This window comes from Fukomys damarensis, unplaced genomic scaffold, assembly GCF_012274545.1.
Source record: "Fukomys damarensis isolate Sample0158 unplaced genomic scaffold, DMR_v1.0_HiC HiC_scaffold_16, whole genome shotgun sequence".
NCBI classification, from domain to species: Eukaryota; Metazoa; Chordata; class Mammalia; order Rodentia; family Bathyergidae; genus Fukomys; species Fukomys damarensis.
In genome coordinates, this window is record NW_022900928.1 from 91,729,035 (window position 1) to 91,738,878 (window position 9,844).

Consider the following 9,844-nt stretch of genomic DNA (forward strand, 5'->3'; position numbering starts at 1 on the left):
TCACAAGTATAGGAATAGGAACTTCAACACCTTTTTGGGAGATGCATTTCAACCCATTACAATATCTTAAAGAAACTAGTTTATTCTTTTATATGTCACTGGAGATTCCAAGTATGAGGAAAAATATATTAAAGGAATTTTAGCTCCTGTATACATTTTGGAATATTTGAGTAGTTAATAATGACAAATAGATGTATATTATCTGCTAATTTAAGAAACTCATCTAGCAAAAGAAACAAACAAATATTGCAGATTGCTGTATTTTCTCTTTAGTCAACTATTTGGAAAATATATGAAAATCCTACAGTTGATAGTAATTACCTCTTGGGAAGCAAACTTGCATTGTTTTTTAAAAAAAAGTGTAGAGAGATTTCATCTTTTAGTTATTTATCTCTTTCACTATAAAATATTCACAATTTAATGTTGTAATGTCAAAATTCTTTTAAAGACTTCCTCTGGCATTCTTTACAGGAGTGTAAGGCAGTGGGGGTATGAGTCCTGCAATTTATGATGCTCCCAGGAGTAAAACAGAGTCTTGAAGTGAGAGAGTTCCAAACCAAGCTCACTGGTACACAGAACTCAAGATTTTTCTTTGGGCCCCAGCCAGAAATTGTGATTCAATTTTCTTGCTCTGTAAATCAGGTAAGTCACATACTTCTATTCTCTTTTACAGATGAAGGATTAAGTGATAGGATGGAATGGGACTAAACGTTTGGTGCACAGGTCCCTGTGTTTGTTCATCATAGCAGTTGGATTTCCAGCTCATGCTCTCTGTGCAGCTATCCTGTCTCCCACTGGGAGGTAAACCACAAGCGATGCCCTCCCTTGTACCTGACAAGCACACATGTACCTGAGGTCTAAGGTACACTCAGCATACAGCTGTGTTAAGATGAACATTTCTGCCAAAGGTATTTATAATTTGTGCAGCCAGAATAACCTTGTATTTAATAAATATGGTGTATGTAAATACACACATGTACACACACACACACACACACACACGCACTTAATTGCCCTTTGACATTTCTTTTAAACTCCGTTCCTATAATTTTAAGCAATCGTGAATTTTAAGCATGCACCTTTCATGACAACACCAAGACATAGAAAACTTTTGAAACAGCTTACACAGTTAAAGAGAGTTGATTAAAAATACTCAGGGATTATGTTGCCAGTAAGTGCAAAAATCTAAAAAACAAAACCAGAAAATAGTATCTTTAATGGTAAGTAAAGAGTCCATATTTGGCTTAGACAAAAATCTAAAATCATTTTCATGTTTAACTTAGGTCTGCTTTCGAATTCCAATTTAAGCATAAATGGGGGCATAAACATGCTGTCGTTGAAGGCGGCTCTTACCAGAGAGGCACTTATCATGCAAATCTACAACATAAATTTAGTTTACAAATGGCATCGCACAAAGATTGCTGCTACATCTCATTCTCTAGTCACAATAGATGTGAAAAAGATAACTAGTTAGTGAAATAGCTATAAATCACCTAGAAAACTGACAAAAAGTCCCACAAGTCGCTGCAGAGCTTTACTTTTTGACAGTACAGAGATCTTTACGCAGATATATCTTTTGGTTCAGTGACAGTTTTACTAGAATAAAGGATGGACAAGTATTAAAGTGTCTTGGGGTAGTTAAATATGAGCAGACATAGTTAAGAATTCTTTCTCCTCTGCCTCCCCCTAATTCCCACCAAATGTCAAACCTATTGTACACATGGAAAATGAGTCTAATTGCATGATGTTTTAGAGTAGAATCCAAGTTATCCTCACTTAGTCTTTGTAAAACAAGGAGATAAACTGTCATATAGTATTCTAGAAATGATCACTCTTTGCATTTGTAGGATTTTCTGAGTTGTGCTTTTTGGTATAACTTTTCAGTGAAATAGACATTAAATATTTTAAAGATTAGAGAAAACTGGACAATTTACTCACCCTTGCCTTCACAGGCAAAACATTAAGTGCTAAACTGTACATAATCAGTACTTAAAGCATCATTGGGGACTCACCAGAAAGATTATCATTTTTGAAAAAAGGAACACAAATAAGCAAAGACATGATTAACAACAAGAGGGTATCCCAGAACTACAAGAAATCTTTTTGCTTTTGTAAGATTTTATGGGTATAAATTGAATAGCCAGAGTTAACTTTTGTTTGTTAATTGATAATATGGTACACAGAAATTCCTAAAATTAAAGTCAAAATTAAATTTTTATGTATATTTAATATTTTATTCTTAATTTATATTGACATAGATATTCCTATTATTTTAGTGTTGAATGCAATAAAAGAATTTGGAAAGCTTATTTAAACATTTGCTGTATGGTCAGTTCATCCTCCTCATTTTATATATAAAGAAATGAATAAAGCTTATATAGCAAAGGGTAAGAAATTGTGATTTATTTAGGCAGCAATATGCACTACTGTAAATAACAGAAGGGATATTTTTTCAATGTTACTTTGTCCCTAACAAGTATTTGGATATTAATTTGAATAGAAGTTCTTTAATTTTATAAACTATCACAAAATGCCTATTTTTAAAAAATGAAATCTACTAGGCTTGACATTGTGAAATTCTTTGCTCAGGTGAAAAAATAAGCAAGTGTCAACAGCTTGATTTACAGATTTTTGGAATTTTTCTGATTCTACATATATAAATATCTCTTGTGCTTTCTTATTAGGAAAATAAAACGACTAAAATGAAAAAGAACATGAGTGATTGCACAAGTGTTTTTACTTGGTTTTCTAAACTTGCAAGGAATACAAGCTGTAGTCATTTAAAAATAATCTAAAAAGGAAAGTATCTCAATTAGTGATGTTAAGCTACAAAGGTTAAATATAACAGGTGTATGGAATGGGATTCAGAATGAGTCACATTAAAGTGGTAGTTATAATTTTCAAAGGTTATTAAACACTACACTTATTTTTTTCTTTTGGCAGTAACAGCCATTAGAGTTTCATTTCATTAGCTGTAATATGTTTGTAAGCATAAATAAAAAAGTTTTACTAAGGTGTAGTAACTAATTGTTTTGAAGTAAAACACAATGTACTTGAAATTGATTTCTAATATTGTAACAAAACATAGTGCCACCCAAAGAAGGGAGGGGAAGAAAAGAAGGGGAAAGGGATTCAAAGTGAAAGAGGTAAAGACAAAAATTAAAATACAGCTTCTGAGAATAGGGGGGAGACGAGCTGGTGGGAGCAGGGAGAGGGGGCGGGGAGAAGACAATAAAAAGAATTGAATGTGTTATGTAGATGTACAAGCTCCCCATGATGAACATGATAGTTATAGTTGGAAACATGTACTAACAAAAAATAAATGAGAAAATATAAAGTTGAAAACACAGGAGAAATGCAAGCAACAAGAATTAATGCTAAAATCCAGTACTCTTCAGTGAGGCTCTTATTTTGCTGCAAAGCTAAGCACTCACCCGGGCAGTTAATTTCTTCATGGACTCTGGCGTTTTGCTCCTTATAAGCTGAAGCTGTCAACTGTGATATTTTTCAGTGGAAGCACCGCTTGGAATTCGCATGCTTTGCTAGGCTCACTGAGCTGGGAGCACAGCAAACAGTATCTCACCTTTGGTGTCAAGGGGCTCTTAAATTACTTCTTTCAAGTATTAGTTACTACACAGTACCCTTCTTTTCTCCAAACTTCTCATCCCCAAAGAATTTTATATATTTTTTTCCAAATTGTATTTATGTAAAAAAGCAAAATGAAGGGAATAGGGTACCTGAGTGGTGATGTGCACATGTAGAATGGCTAAGTCATGGGCTCAGTGCCCAGCAGGAAAAAGAAGGAAGAAAGAAAGGAAAAAAGAAAGAGAGAGAGAGAGAGAGAGAGAGAGAGAGAGAGAGAGAGAGAAGGAAGGAAAGGAAAAAAGAAGAAAGAAAGAAAGAGAAAGAGAGAAAGAGAAAGAAAGGTAACATGGACAGACTACCTTCATTCTATAAAAAAGCAGATAATATTTTCTTCAGCAAGTTGCTGATGTCAGCAAAATAGAGGCTTTAAAAAAATATACCACTCTCTCTCTCTCCCTGGGTTCTTTTTTCATACTATTCTGCTCCCAAATTCTGGAAAGTACTTTCCCTTTTCCCCTGTGGCTTATTGCCATATCTCGACGTCAGGCTACTTATGCTGTACTTCTGAGACCACGCACTTCCAAACACAGCTCTGTGCCACACCACCTAGAGAAACCCCCTTCCAATGTTGTCTTTTCCAAAGTGAGGAGAAAGAAAAGAAGAAGAGGACTGAGGAGGAGGAAGAAGGGAAAAGGAGGGGGAGGAAGTTGCTGAAAGAGAAGGGGTGAGAAGGAAAAGGAGGAGGAAACGGTGGAGGAAAAAGAGAAGAAGAAGGGAAAATTCTTTGAACTTTGAACTGTATCGCCATGCATCTTGGTACTATGGAAGGAAGAGTGCTGCATGAATCTCACAGTGGTAGGAAGGAAGGAGGAAGACAACAAGAAGAATTAAAATGTGTCATGCTTAGCTCACTCCAGGAAGCTGTGAAATTCTTACAAGACTGAAGATGTTTTCAAGCTTCACAGCTGACCTAGCAAGAGCTTTCTTTCTAGTATTCTTTCCCATAAACAAAATAACCTGGTTCCAACAACGTGTAATATCTCTTCATTTGGCTTTTTAGTTCATCTTTCTCAGAAAGACCTAAACTCCTTTTTAAAAACTTCTCTGTCGTGGGCTGGGGATTTAGCTCAGCGGTTCGGTGGCCTGCCTTGCAAGCGCAAGGACCCGAATTCGATCCCTGGTGCCAAAAAAAAAAAAAAACAACCTTCTCTGTTGAGATTTTGAGGAAGGCACAGAACACCTGTGCACCAATTCCTAGCGGAAGAGGAAGCTGACCATCCCAGTAAGACATAGCACCCGGTCTACCCAGCATTCTGACCTTACCTGTTTCTCAGGCCAGCTGGGCTTTTGGCTATTTTTCTTCCCTGCAGCTTTCATGTATATGAGGCACACAGAGTCATTGATCAGGAAGTCTTTTTCAATTTGTATACTAGAGAAGTCTCATTCATTTAGCATTATGTGTTTTGCTGCTTTTTAAGTTACCTACAATGAAAATTGCTCTTTTGTCTTTTGGGCTAGAACTCCCTTTGTATAATAGATTGCTTTGTCAATAAGAAACCTGCCCCCTCAATGGCTTTTTTTGTTTGTTTGTTTGTTTGTTTTTTGTTTTTGGATATCAGGGATTGAAACTGGGGACTTTGTGCTTGCCGGGCAGGTGGTGGAACCACTGAGATAAATCCTCCACCCAAGAAACCTATTTTGAGGTTGGTTCAAAGTGAAGGTCTCTCTTTACAGATTTTGGGATCTGAAAGTCTACCTGACTAGGTAGAGGAAATCTATTAATTTTCATGAGGCACAGATAAAAGTAAAGAATTCAACTAGGGTTTTAGGTTTATTCTATGACTAAACTGAAATTTTTCATCTTAAAGCTTTAAGGTTTCACAGTAATGTTTGAGGAGTCACAGAAAATTCCCCAGCTTCATAAACTGGCTTCATAAACCCTATTTCAATGTCAGATGCCTATAACCAGTGAATTAATTCTAGGCAAGACATCACAGCCACTTACAGCTCCGCCTCATCAATAGGGCACTACTGCTTTAATATGCAAGTAAAAGAAATTGCAACAGTAACTTTGAACTGTGTCTCCGTGCATCTTGGCCCTATGGAAGGAAGAATGCTGCGTAGATCTCACAAGTGGCAGAAGGAGCACATGGCCAGAGGGGCTTTTATTCACACTGGAAAGGCAGTCACATATGTGCCCAGGGGAAATCTAATCTAAATCGTAAACTGGATGCTTTGACCTGGTTGTACTGAACTGAATTAAAAGGGAATTCGTCTTCCTGGGTCTCTTGCTAGTTTTTTTTTGACCCAAATTAATGAGAATAGCAGAGTAGGTCCACAAACAAAATCTAGGCTTCAGTGAAAACATAGTTACAGACATGTATAGATGTTTTTTCCGTGATTTAAAGTTAAGAAAACTGCAACTATGAATGTTTCAGTCTAAGTCTCCTGGTTGAGAACCTGGGCTCCACCCAGGGCGAAGTGGCAGATTCAGTCTCCTCTAACTCACATACTTCCAAATATCAATCTTGGGGGCATCCAAAATATTTGACAAAATCACATGTCAACTTATTTAAAGCTGACTTCACAGCTATCATAGTAACATCTCTATCTGGCACTGTTTAACTGTTCCTAATGTATACAGTTTTGGCACAGCACTACACAACTATTGTGATTATTTTTATAAAAAATTAACTTTTGTGCTTGCTTCAGCAGCACATATACTAAAATCGGAACACTACAGAGATTAGCATGGTCCCTGTGCAAGGATGCCACTCAAATTAGTGAAGCATTGCAAATGCTTTTGAAAATTAATTTTTTGTGCCTGGCATGGTGGCACATACCTGTAATCCCAACACTTGGGAGGCTGAGGCAGGAGGATCACTGTAAGTTTGAGACCAGCCTGGGCTACATAGGAAGTTCCAGGTCAGTCTCAACTATGTAGTGAGACCCTGTCTCAAAAAGCAACAACAAAAAGTTAACTTTTTGTAACAGACAAAACTATATATTTATGCTCTACAACATGATGTTTTGATATATGTATTCATTGTGAAATGGATAAATTCAACTAATCGCCTCAAATGTCCATCATTACTTGTGTTTATGTGCATATCTGATATTGCAAAGACAGGGTGTTCAAAACCAGTGAGGGGGCAGGTTTCTTATTGACAAAGCAATCTATTATACAAAGGGAGTTCTAGCCCAAAAGACAAAAGAGCAATTTTCATTGTAGGTAACTTAAAAAGCAGCAAAACACATAATGCTAAATGAATGAGACTTCTCTAGTATACAAATTGAAAAAGACTTCCTGATCAATGACTCTGTGTGCCTCATATACATGAAAGCTGCAGGGAAGAAAAATAGCCAAAAGCCCAGCTGGCCTGAGAAACAGGTAAGGTCAGAATGCTGGGTAGACCGGGTGCTATGTCTTACTGGGATGGTCAGCTTCCTCTTCCGCTAGGAATTGGTGCACAGGTGTTCTGTGCCTTCCTCAAAATCTCAACAGAGAAGGTTGTTTTTTTTTTTTTTTTTTTTTTTTTTTGGCACCAGGGATCGAATTCGGGTCCTTGCGCTTGCAAGGCAGGCCACCGAACTGCTGAGCTAAATCCCCGGCCCACCACAGAGAAGTTTTTAAAAAGGAGTTGAGTATTTTCTGTTTCATGTCTTGAGTGGTTTAATCAGTTGTATATCCTGTGCTTTGTAGAGTATGCATTGAGAACTATTACATATTAATTTTTTTTAGTTTTTTTTAGTTTTTATTTGAAAACTAAAAAAAATTGTTGCTACTAAAATTCTGCTTGGAACTTGTATTTTTCTTTTTGAATAAAATTATTGTTAGCTAATTTCAAGAGATTGGTTTTTGAATTATTTTATTCAGGAATTATAAAACAACATTTGCCTCAAAACCACTTATTTCTTTTAACATTTAATATTCTTTTTTTGGATGTATCACTGATTGGTTCGAAATTCACGTGCCCTTTCAAATGACTTCTTCGAAGAGACTTAAAACACGAATAATGGGAAGTGAATGAAGCGGAGAAGATTGTGAACTTTGAAGTATGAGGCAGCCCACCGGAAAGGCCCAGGAAGGAAGAAACATGGCGACAGACTATCACTCAGAAAAAAGTTGTTGGGGTGCAGTGACGGGGAGAAGGAAGGGCTAAGAATGATTGGCAGCACGGAAGAGATGAAGCTAAAGAGCAGTACAGGGTCTGATCCTACAGGGTCTTAGAACTACTGCAGAAATATTGGTCTTTATTCTAAGAGCAATGAGTTGCTACTCCGAAAAAAGGAAACTCTTGGCAAGCTGATTTACAATTCCAAAAGGTCACTCTAGATGAAGAATTAAATGGCATTGGAAAAGGCCAAATGAAATAGGATGGGAAGATTATTGAGGAAATTGTAGAGGGTGGCAGATAGTAGTCAGTGACTAGTCTATGGCAAAGAGTAGTGAATACATCGCTTCAGAGTCTCCAGTAGTTAGTGAGTTTGAATTTGGGGAAAAGCTGTGGTCATGAGTCTAGGTCTATGGTATCTGCAAAGAGGGAGACCTCCGCATCACATGTATCAGATGTTTTGCTTTCTGCCAGGCCAGGATTATCTGTTTGAGGCCATGCAGGACCCGTGTCTATGCATTTGCTACTGGTTTCTCTTCTTCTCCCATGTTTCTTCCATTTAATTCAATCTCCATCCCTGGTGAAGCATCAGCATTGGATCAGGTGAGAATCCTCTAGAGAAAGACCACTTCCGAGCACATTCTTTTCGAATCTTTTTATTTTCAAGTTGCTAAAACCAGTACTGTGTTTCTTTTATTTGTTTTCCTTAAATCAACTATCCAAAGCCAGAAGAATGTTCTTAGCACAGCAGAAACTAGAAAACCATATGTCAGTAGAGAAAGTGCTAAACCTCCATTCCAGTTTAATTTTGGGGAAAGCTTATTTTGTTTTGAGTTTCCCTTTGTCCAGTAGTCTTACACAATATTACTGCATATTAAATGGATCTTAAATTAGATTTAGGCTTAGATCTCTTTGTGAAGATTTGTATTTTTTTTGTTGCTCTTGTTGTTACTGGTACCCTTTTTTGTCATTTTTAGATAACGTTTATTTTCAAAACTACATTTAATTAGGGTTAAATGTAGCATTTTGGTTCATTAGTGATCAAATTTCCCATAGAAAGTTAAACATTTTAACTAGAAGCTCATCAAAACTAACAGTAAATTTACATTACTTGAAATAGTACATTTCAAGGGATTATTACAAATTGATAGTAGCCATACAAATGAAACTTCAAACTAATATTGTGTAAGTTCTATAAATTGTAACATCTCATAATTGGAGTAAAATAATACAAAAGCACCTTTGTGTGAAATGAGAAAAACTGTACTGGACAAAGTTATAGTTATTTTGTCTCAATGTGATGATTATTACTGAATTTTCACTCAAATTATGGAATCTTGTTATGTATTGAATAATCTATAACACTGAAAATATAATAATTAAAAATTTAAAAATCTATAGTAGTAGTATGAATAAAACAATGTGTGGACTGATTAAAGTCTGTATTTGCATTCTTACAAAAAATTGTGACGTACTAGTAAAGTGAAAATGATGAGTCTAAATGCCAACTGATATTCTTTAAAATCTCAAAAATTATCTTTCATTTCACCTAGCTATTCCTCTTCTAGGTATCTTCTTCATACAGTTAAAGACAGTCACATTACAGTGATACATGCATACCTATGTATATTGCAACACAACTCATAATAGCTGAATTTTAGAAGTGGCTTATATGTCCATTCACAGATAAATGGATAAAGAAAATGTGGTGTTTATACACAATGGAGTATTACTCTGCCATAGAGACAGACAAATGAGTCATTTGCAGGAAAATGAAAATATAAGATTGTAATATTAGGTAATATAAATCAGACAGACACACAAGATTAAAGATCATATGGCTTCTCTTATATGAGAAACCGAAATAAAAATAAAGAGCAAAAATAAAAATAGGTGATAAGACATAGATCTTTTGCAAATGGGAAAGGAGTCAAGAGATTGTGGAAGTAGGGAGGGAAGAGAGAAGGGGATAACAAAATAATTTAGATGTGTTATGTGAATGTACCAACTTGCCATGAATAATATAATTGTTACAAACTATAAAATTTTACTAATAAAAATAAAAGTTAAAAAAAAATTCAAGTATAGATAAATTCCATAAGTCACACAAATACATATACATATATGTATGTATGTATATATGT

General features: G+C 35.8%; 1 protein-coding gene and 1 non-coding gene across 2 annotated transcripts in view; one reads left to right on the top strand and one right to left on the bottom strand.

Moving 5' to 3' along the window:
* Cntnap2 (contactin associated protein 2) overlaps window positions 1–9,844 on the bottom strand; it is a 2,025,293-nt gene that overhangs the window by 1,775,254 nt on the left and 240,195 nt on the right. The gene's annotated exons all lie outside the window — the stretch shown is intronic.
* LOC117286425 lies at window positions 6,285–6,388 on the top strand. Its single transcript, XR_004517597.1, has one exon. It is a non-coding gene; the product is annotated as a U6 spliceosomal RNA (small nuclear RNA).